This window comes from Podarcis tiliguerta (genome assembly GCF_965153285.1).
Source record: "Podarcis tiliguerta genome assembly, chromosome: 16".
In the NCBI taxonomy this organism is placed as follows: domain Eukaryota; kingdom Metazoa; phylum Chordata; class Lepidosauria; order Squamata; family Lacertidae; genus Podarcis; species Podarcis tiliguerta.
Genome location: NC_139549.1, coordinates 38,106,755 through 38,116,940, shown reverse-complemented (window position 1 = coordinate 38,116,940; position 10,186 = coordinate 38,106,755). Strand labels below are relative to the sequence as shown.

Genomic DNA, 10,186 nt, shown 5'->3' with positions numbered 1-10,186 from the left:
AAAAATATATTTAAATATTTAAAGGCACCTGCCCCAGTTTCGTCCTGAGATCAATAAAATATATATTATTGTATAAACCTCTCTTTAATATAATTACACTTTATAAATTACACACACACAAATGTCAATATAAAAATAAATAGATTTTTTTTAAAAAATAGAATAAATATATGCATTAAAAACATTTAGACATACTGCAGTGTGAATTTCTTGGGTCTATAAATCAAATTAAAAAGCCACATTTATTGGCAGGAATCGACTTTCCACAGGAAGGAATTGTCTCCTTCCCATTTTATTTGTGTTTTGAAATGACGTTTTAATTCCCTTGCAATTAAATCATTACTCAGAGGTCAGCCCCACTGAGCTCAGGGACACTTAACTCATAGGAGCCTTAGTTTCTCCAGGGGAAATGTCTTCTGTATACAAAAATGTGACCAGCTGATCTTTACAAAATCTTTCTCTCAAACAAACTGTATTTTACTACTGAAATTTAACATGCAACTCTGGTACTCTTGGAAAGCATAGTAATATATCATTTTCTGATTAGTAAAAGAGGCATTTTTGGTGTAAGAAATCTTTTCATCAGGGCATCGGGCATTTTGCTGCTCAAAACAACGGCGGCATTCAGCTAGCTGTGTGATCGTTTTCGGAATCCCCCAGCCAGCGATCTTCAGGATGGGATCGTGGCTTCTGTTAAACTGCTCCAGCAGTCCAAGGAATGCCGTTATGGCGGCACAGCCTTCCTCGGCCTTCGGCGGTTCTGAGAAAGCGCAGTTAGGAAATCCTGTGAAATTGAGATGGATGTTGGGGAGAAGCGCAATTGGCCCGGAATCATTCTTCTGTGGAAGTTGAAACAAAGACAGCGCATTGTTAACAATGACATGTCCTGCCAGGGCTGGGAAACCTTTTGGGGCTGAAGTGGGACGTGGGTGGTGCAGTGGTCTAAACCACAGAGCCTAGGGCTTGCCGATCAGAAGGTTGGCGGTTCGAATCCCAGCAATGGGGTGAGCTCCCGTTGCTCGGTCCCAGCTCCTGCCCACCTTGCAGTTCAAAAGCACGTCAAGGTGCAAGTAGATAGATAGGTACTGCTCTGGTGGGAAGGTAAATGGCGTTTCCGTGCGCTGCTCTGGTTTCGCCAGAAGCGGCTTAGTCTTGCTCGCCACATGACCCGGAAAAACTGTCTGCAGACAAACGCTGGCTCCCTCGGCCTGTAAAGTGAGATGAGCGCCACAACCCCAGAGTCGTTTGTGACTGGACTTAACTGTCAGGGGTCCCTTTACCTTTATTACGAGGACAGTTGCCACTCCTCTTGGCTGTGTGCCAGGGACAGGCAAGGGATGCCACCTGTGTTCTGGCAAAATACAGGACAGGACGGTGTGCAGCAGGAGGGGGCATTGGGGCAAATCCACAGCCCCCCTCCCCCCAGCCCGGTGCTGAAATAACTTCAAAGCAACCAATTGCAATCTATTGCAGCCTAACTAGGTGCCCCCCCTCTCTCACACATACTTGTAAATCTGCCTGTGTAAAGGGGCCCCTGACCATTAGGTCCAGTCGTGACCGACTCTGGGGTTGTGGCGCTCATCTCGCTTTATTGGCCGAGGGAGCTGGTGTACAGCTTCTGGTTCATGAGCAGCGCACGGAAACGCCGTTTACCTTCCCGCCGGAGCGGTACCTATTTATCTACTTGCACTTTTTTGGCATGCTTTTGAACTGCTAGGTTGGCAGGAGCAGGGACTGAGCAACGGGAGCTCACCCCGTCGCAGGTATTCAAACCGCAGACCTTCCGATCGGCAAGTCCTAGGCTCTGTGGTTTAACCCACAGCGCCACCCACGTCCCTCGTGTTTTGCTATACAGAGCTGAAATACATGGCGCTTCACACACACATGCAGTACTGTACAGTCATACAGGCAGGCCGGGCAAAAAATAAATGGGGGGGGGGCATATTCTGATGAGGAAACAAGCTGTTCCATGTGTTAAATTTCTGAAAGAAATAAAAATATTGGGCTGGGGGAGAATAAGCCTTGCGAGGAGCTACTTCTCCCCCACCCTCCTCTCTCAAATATCATGCAGATATCTATGTTCAGAATTGGGACTTCTGGGCTACACCAACACAAAAACCACTTGTTTCTAGAGACTCTCGGAACCTGCTCCTCTCTGAGGGACCACCTTAACCCAGTCCAAGCTGCAGGGAACTGGAAGCGACAACACGAAAGAAAGCCTTGGCCTGGTTTGCTCTTCCTTGGGGTCAAGATGAGGAGAGGGAGAGAGAAGGAAAGAGGAAAGGAAAGGAAGTGAGAGGCGGGGAGAAAGAGAGAAAGTGCAGCAGCAGAGCAGAAACAGGGAAATGCAGGACAACCTGCGTCCTGTATTGAATCAATACAGGACATAGCATTTTACACTGAAGTAAAGGACAATCCTCTATGATGCACGATGGTTGGCAACCCTAGATGGGCCCACACACCCAACGCCCACGCAGTCAAAGGCGCCTGCAGAAACACACATTCAGAAAGGCACACACACACACAGGCCTGGTGCCAGCAGCTGCCCAGGTTGGGCCCTGACTGGGGGTCCATAGACCTATAGGCCTGAGCATTACATGTGGGGGCGATTCAACTTGTGGGTGGTCACTGCAGATGAGAGTCCAGCTTGGCTCCCTTTGCAAAGTGGCAGCCCTGGCAGCTATCCACGGTAGAGAGTCCCAGATTTATAGAAGCCATCCCGGTTTCTGATCTTGTCCTGGGATGTCTCACTTTTCCTTAAAGGTAAAGGGACCCCTGATTGTTAGGTCCAGTCGCGGACAACTCTGGGGTTGCGGCGCTCATCTCGCTTTATTGGCCCAGGGAGCTGGTGTACAACTTCCAGGTCATGTGGCCAGCATGACTAAGCCACTTCTGGCGAACCAGAGTAGCACACGGAAACGCCATTTACCTTCCCGCCGGAGTGGTACCTATTTATCTACTTGCACTTTGACGTGCTTTCGAACTGCTAGGTTGGCAGGAGCTGGGAACGAGCAACAGGAGCTCACCCTGTCATGGGGATTCGAAACGCCAACCTTCTGATCGGCAAGTCCTAGGCTCTGTGGTTTAAACCACAGCGCCACCTGCTTTCCCTTAGGATGTCCCTATTTTCATCAGAGAAACGCTGGAGGGTATGGCGTTGCTGCTGCAGGTGTGGTAGGAGTAGAAATGCATGGCCACACTGGGGGCTGGAGGGAGAGCTTGTTGGGGAGTCAGAGTGGGGCCTGGGAAGGCCATGTGGCCTAGGGAGAGTCCCACGGGCCTGATGGAGATCCCTGGAGGGCCTGAGGCTCCTTGCTCCTGAGCTAAATGCTCCTAGCATTTGATATTGCAAACTGCCCCGTGATTCTCGGATGAAGGGCAGTATAGACATTTAATTAATAATAAAAATCCATTCGGCATACTTACATAGGCATCGAAAAGTTCTTTTGCCTGGTGTCCCAACTGCCCACAACAATCTTTGTCCCACTGTTTCTGCTTTCCATGGGGAGCTGCGAGTGCCAGGGCCCAGCAGAGGACAAAGGCCAAGGCATGGATTCCTGTTCAGGGAGGCAAAGGAGGAAATAAAGAGCAGAGTTAGGCAGTATGGGGTTTTCCCTTCCCTGTGTGTCATCAGTGATTTCCAGACTGGGCTCTGGGGATGGGGACCCTGAGGATGGAGCGGACGTTCATCAATGGAAGGGTCCTCAAGCACAAACAGGCTTCCTGGGAAGACCCCTCCCCTGCCACAGCCTCACTTACAAGGCCACAATGCAGAGGGGTGAGTGGGGGGAGTTGAGGGGAGGGAAATTTGATCCTGTATACGAGTACAGTGGTACCTCAGGTTACATACGCTTCAGGTTACACACTCCGCTAACCCAGAAATAGTGCTTCAGGTTAAGAACTTTGCTTCTGGATGAGAACAGAAATTGTGCTCAGGCGGCACGGCGGCAGCAGGAGGCTCCATTAGCTAAAGTAGTACCTCAGGTTAAGAACAGTTTCAGATTAAGAATGGACCTCCGGAACAAATTAAGTACTTAACCCGAGGTACCACTGTATTAATATTATTACCTTTGTTGTTTGTTTTACAAATGTTTCACATCATAAAGTCATCAAAGTGGCATGCACAGGAAGGGACACCTACCCAATTTGCTCTCAACGAAACAATATGCAAACTGAAATTCAGCCCTTCTGCGAATTTTGCAATGCTTGTGTGCAAAAAATATTGCTGTTGTTTTTATTAATGCAGCACATTGTTACATTTATTAAATTGCATGTGCTGGGACAACATGTGCATAAAATGCATGTGTGAGTGAAAACAACGCACACAAATGCATTACGCTAGGGGCAAATGGCTTTGCAGGGATGCGTATATAAGAAGAAACTGAGACAAGCATGGGTTCCTGGGGGCGGATTTTCATGAGGACCGTTTTTGTGTGTATCAAATTCCAAACGGGTGTGGAATTATGAACTGAACTTGAAAGATGAGAAACAGAGAGAAGCCAAAAGGGGCAGATTTGCTCATCTGTCGTTGTCCAGCACTCTCCATTCAGCCAGCACAATTTTTAGTGTGGCAGAAACATTGGAACTCCCTGTTTATTGACACCGGGCAAAAACCTTCACCCTCACCTTTTTGCTTAGATAAGCCTAACCAGACATGTTGACATATGTTTCGAGCTTATTGTTGATTTTAATTATTTTCCAATTCTTTTAAATAGCTCCTTTAAACTTTTTTTTCTGATTGTTTTATTCTTTTTGTAAACTGTTTAGAAGGGTGTGGGTTTTTTGTTTTTTTTTTACAATCAAGCAGTATATAAATTTTATGAAATAAATAAATGAATAATAAGTCTGGTCCAAGACATTTTGCTACCTGAGGCTAAGATTGCCTCTCCCACCCCAAATTCAACATTGCAGGGCCAGAGTAACATGTTTCTGCCTGAGGTGAAAGCTTCCCTCTCAGAAGCTGACTGGACAGATGACTCCTGGCCACAGGACAGGGTCCCCCCACCACATCTGTGGGCAGCTGGCTAGCTTAAGGGCTACAGGGCTTCGTCCCTCCCCCCCAACACCCACCATCCTCCAAAGTGTGCATGGCCTTCTGGGAAAGGAGAGTTCCTTAAAGGCAGCACACTTGGAGAGCTTTGCTCTCCATCCCCCTGTGATCAAATGAAGAAGCCATATTTGCCAGAAAATCAGGCCATCGATAATTTTTCCCTTTGATGAAGCTCTTTTAGAGCTGTTGGTGCTGATTACCTCCTCATTCCCCCTTATACAGTTATCATTCTTGACATGTAATATAATAGAGCAACTTCCATGACCCCTTACATTTCAATAAAATAAAAACATCCACATTTACTGAAATATTTTGTCGCCATCCATTGCTTCATTTCAAATTCGGACATTTACACTGCAATGCTGCCTTCTTCATCCCCCTCCAGATCTTATTTTTTGTATTATTACTATTAATAATAATATGGCATACACACATACATCTATGATATATAAGTAATAAAAAATATACTATGCTCACCTTTGTGACTTTGCATGACTGATTGAGAAATCCTCTCCAATTTTACTGTCGAGTGTCGAGCTTCTGTGTCTTTCAGGATCAGCCATAGTGTCCAATTTATACATGTTGAAGAGATGGGAGTTTTGACTCAGCACCATCAAAAGTGTGGAAGATCTTACGTGGGGACCGAGAGGATTCCTTTCTCTTGAAAGAGGACCAGGGTCTTTCCCTGCAAGCGACCTGCTGCTACAGTGCCCAGGGAAGTCACAGCTGATTAGGATCGTTTTCTATTGCGTTCGTAATCGCTAGTTTCCTTTTTCTAACTTTCCTGTTTGGTTTAGAGTGGTGCTTTTCTGATTTGAGCAGGTGGGTGTTGAAAGGCTGGCCATCCCTGCCCAGGCAATCTGTGGCCTCGCTGTGCATCTGGCCTCAGTATCTCCAGTGGCAGCTGCAATTTTTGTAGAGAACTTGGCAGAGAACCCACCATTCCCTCTCAGTGCCTCTCACCCCAATCGTGGCCAACTTCCTCCTCATTGCAACACCCACCCCACCCAGCTTGCCATCATAGGAACCAACTCCTGGGGGCTGAGGTCCCTTCAGCCCCCCCCCCCAAATATTTGAAAGGGCCATCACCCCCAGAGTTGATGGGCATTCAAATGGTTGCATGCACCAAGTCTTGTGGTCAAGACCTCTCTCTCCTTGTATGTCCCACGGAGGAACTTATGGTCTTCAAATAAAAACATCTTGGAGATCCTGGGCCACAGGGAGGTTAGACTGGCCTTGAGCAGAGCCAGGGCCTTTTCGGCCGTGGCCCTGATCTGGTGGAACGCTCTGTCACAAGAGACTAGGGCCCTGCGGGACTTGACATCTTTCCATAGGGCCTGCAAGACAGAGCTGTTCCGCCTGGCCTTTGGGCAAGGCACAGTATGACCCCTTTTCTCCTTCTGTAATCCTCATAGAACTCTAGCCCAATGGTTGCCATTAATTTGATTCTGAATTGATTTTAGAATGTATTTTAATTAATTGACTATGTGATTTTATGTGCTATTTTTACTTCTTGTTAGCTGCTCTGAGCCCGGCTTTGGCCAGGAAGGGCGGGATACAAATAAAATTTGATGATGATGATGATGCAGGGTCCAGGGCTTACCTGCCCCCCCCCAATATTTTATTCAAGTTGTCACCCTTGCTTGCCATCCAGGGAGACAATGACCACACGGGCAGCAGCAACCACTGCTCTCATTCTCCACCACCACCATTATCTAGACCAGAGCGAAAGGGAGCTACACTATTGAAGCCAGGTGCAGTCAGTGGTGAAGAGTAGGAGGACCAGGTGCTCTTGGCAGTGTCCCCTGCCCTGCTGGGAGATGCCCAGTTGTGCCAACCTTTGTCGCCAACCCTGAGGACCTGCTTGTTCGCAACTGGGGCCATGCTGGCTCTCCCAAAACAGACGCTGTTTCTCCCAATGCATCTTGACTTAGATTGTTTTAAAATGGAAATCCGTGTCATCAGCCACTTTTGCATTAAAGTTTAGGATCACAAGCCCAGCCAGCTCACATAGCTAGCCTGGGAAAGGCCATTGGCAGACAAAGCTGTGGATTGCTGGTCATGAGCACATCAAAGTCCTTTTGTTGTTGTTTAGTCGTGTCCGACTCTTCGTGACCCGATGGACCAGAGCACACCAAGCACTCCTGTCTTTCACTGCCTCCCGCAGTTTGGTCAAACTCATGTTAGTAGCTTTAAGAACATTGTCCAAACATCTCTTCCTCTTCTCCTTGTGCCCTCCATCTTTCCCAACATCAGGGTCTTTTCCAGGGAGCCTTCTCTCCTCATGAGGTGGCCAAAGTATTGGAGCCTCAGCTTCAGAATCTGTCCTTCCAGTGAGCACTCAGGGCTGATTTCCTTAAGAATGGAGAGGTTTGATCTTCTTGCAGTCCATGGGACTCTTAAGAGTCTCCTCCAGCACCATAATTTGAAAGCATCCATTCTTCAGCGATCAGCCTTCTTTATGGTCCAGCTCTCACTTCCATACATCACTACAGGGAAAACCATAGCTTTAACTATACGGGCCTTTGTCAGCAAGGTGATATCTCCGCTTTTTAAGATGCTGTCTAGATTTGCCATTGCTTTTCTCCCAAGAAACAGGCGTCTTTTAATTTTGTGACCGCTGTCACCATCTGCAGTGATCAAGGAGCTCAAGAAAGTAAAATCTCTCACTGCCTCCATTTCTTCCCCTTCTATTTGCCAGGAGGTGATGGGACCAGTGCAAAACAGAGATTCTCAAGGTTATCAAAGGGTGGAGAAAGGTGTAGAATTCCAGCTTCCCTGATTACGAAAACAGGTGAGCAGACAGGCTATGCCCAGAGGGGGGAAAGTGTTGTTTTACAGGAGGCTTGAGTTTTTGGAGAAAGGTGTGCTGGAAAGAAGGAGGAGAGCAAAGACAGCCCTCCATGAGCTGCTGGGCTGGTCAGAACTCTATGGCTCTGGCTGGCAGCGGCTGAGGCGGCACTGGGAGATGGGGAGCCAGGGTTGACGGCTGCTTTGGACTCAGACTTCATGAAGCTAACGAGAGACACTTTTGGAGTGTGATATTCTTCACCCTCTCCACTGAAAACTTCCAGGTGTAAATATGTGCAGTGCTCCCCCCGCCCAATAAATTCACATTTGGGTCATCCATCAATGCTGGGGACTGCTGTCAGGTATAGTTCAGAGATTTTCACACCCATTCAGTGCTACTAGTACTTCATTAAAATAAAGTAATTCATTCTAAGTTCATGCCATGCACTGGGGTTTATGGAGGGGGGGGGGGCTCCTAAATTCAAATTTAGCTCATGCTTTTCCACACACCAAAAGTTTCCAACTGGCAACACACCAAGTTCGGAGAATATTTTCTTCTTATTCCTCACCTTGAATCAGTAATGCTGAAGGAAGTGACAGGCTTTGATGTGCTGATAATGTGAGGAATCATGACGGCTTTGAGGCCAGATGTCCTGATAATATGAGAAAGTTCAGAGGCCAGGAGGAAGGTACCAGCCTACTCCACATCCTCAGGGGTTCCCCCTCCCCACAATGAGCTGGAATGTGAGGGTGGCATCTGGACTCTCCCCACAGCAGATAAACACCAAAATGCCCCCTTCCGCCAGAGCCTAAAATGCCCTTATCCCCGAACCCCCACCCCAGCCCTACGATTTCAAGGAACTGATTCTGAGAGGAAGAAACCACCATTTCCATTTCTGGGCAAAATTAAATCAGAGCGCGTGAGATGACATGCGAAGTAGCACCTACAGGGGAAAGCGAAGCTCATTTTCATCCCAGTATCCTCCCACAACTCAGTGCAGTGGTACCTCGGGTTACATACGCTTCAGGTTACATACGCTTCAGGTTACATAGTCCGCTAACCCAGAAATAGTGCTTCAGGTTAAGAACTTTGCTTCAGGATAAGAACAGAAATTGTGCTCCGGCGGCGCATTGGCAGCAGCAGGCCCCATTAGCTAAAGTGGTGCTTCAGGTTAAGAACAGTTTCAGGTTAAGTACGGACCTCCAGAACGAATTAAGTACTTAACCCGAGGTACCACTGTATAATCGTCAAATTGTTAACCATGATTCCAATTTCAGTTTGATTCGTAAATGCTATCCTAGCTTCTTCTTTTTTAATCTCAATTTCGATTTCTCTAGAATCATGGAATCACAGATTTGTAGAGTTGGAAGGGACTCTGTCATCTAATCTAAACTAGATCATAAATGACAATGTGGCCATCAAATATCTACAGTGGTACCTTGGTTTACGAACTTAATCCATTCCAGAAATCTGTTCTTACACCAAAGAGTTCTTAAACCAAGGCATGCTTTCCAATATCTCCATTCAGACCAGGTCTCTCCATAGTTTTTAGTTTGGTAATGAGTTGCAATTCAGCAACTTCTCTTTCAAGTGTATTTTTAAAATTCTTTTGCAATAAGACAGCTACTTTAAGATCTTGTATAGAATGCAATTAGAAGCTAATTTTGGTCATCTATCCCTTTAAGAATCCTTTACCCTTCCCTGTGGAACCAAGTGGCCATAACATTCCTCAACAGTTAGAAGGCTAAAGTATCTGACGAAGTGTGTATTACACACAAAAGCTCATACCTTGAAAACTTATATTGAGTTGATCTTTAAGGTGCCACTGGAATTATTAAAAAAGATGTTTTCATCTTGTTATTTATTATGACTATGACAGATCAACATGGCCTTCCACCTGAATCTGGTGTCATTCATAGTTGACCTCTCCCACGCACACTGTCTTAGGCGACTTATTCCGGTTTTCAACTTCGGCTTTTGATCTCAAAGTGTTCTGTTTATCACAACTGATTCCTCTCTTCATCTTTATTGGAATCGGAGGGACCGGCCTGTGCACCATGCGCCTTGCTCTTCGCAACCCTGATGTCAGGTAACTGCCACCCCTCAGGGCAGGATCAGCCCTTGGCATGGTGCTGACAACTGCCATCCCCGCAAAACCACGTCACGTGCTCCCCGCCTCCCAGTGGCCCCTGGGTGTCCTTCACTGATGGATGCCAGGCAGCGCTTTTGAATGGGACCTCAGCTGGACTCCCATCCGTGGCCCCATGTAGAGCGCATGGTAGTAGTCCAAGATGGAGATAACGCTTAACGGTGCTGCCCTCTTTCAGTTCTGTGCAGTGAATGCA

The 10,186-nt window shown here is 47.1% G+C and overlaps 1 long non-coding RNA gene across 1 annotated transcript; it reads right to left on the bottom strand.

Moving 5' to 3' along the window:
• Window positions 1-449: 449 nt before the first annotated feature.
• Window positions 450-6,267, bottom strand: LOC310666941. Its single transcript, XR_014506125.1, has 3 exons — window positions 5,528-6,267; window positions 3,427-3,557; window positions 450-839 (listed from the first exon to the last, which is right to left on the bottom strand). It is a non-coding gene; the product is annotated as an uncharacterized lncRNA (long non-coding RNA).
• Between the last annotated feature and the right edge of the window lie 3,919 nt (window positions 6,268-10,186).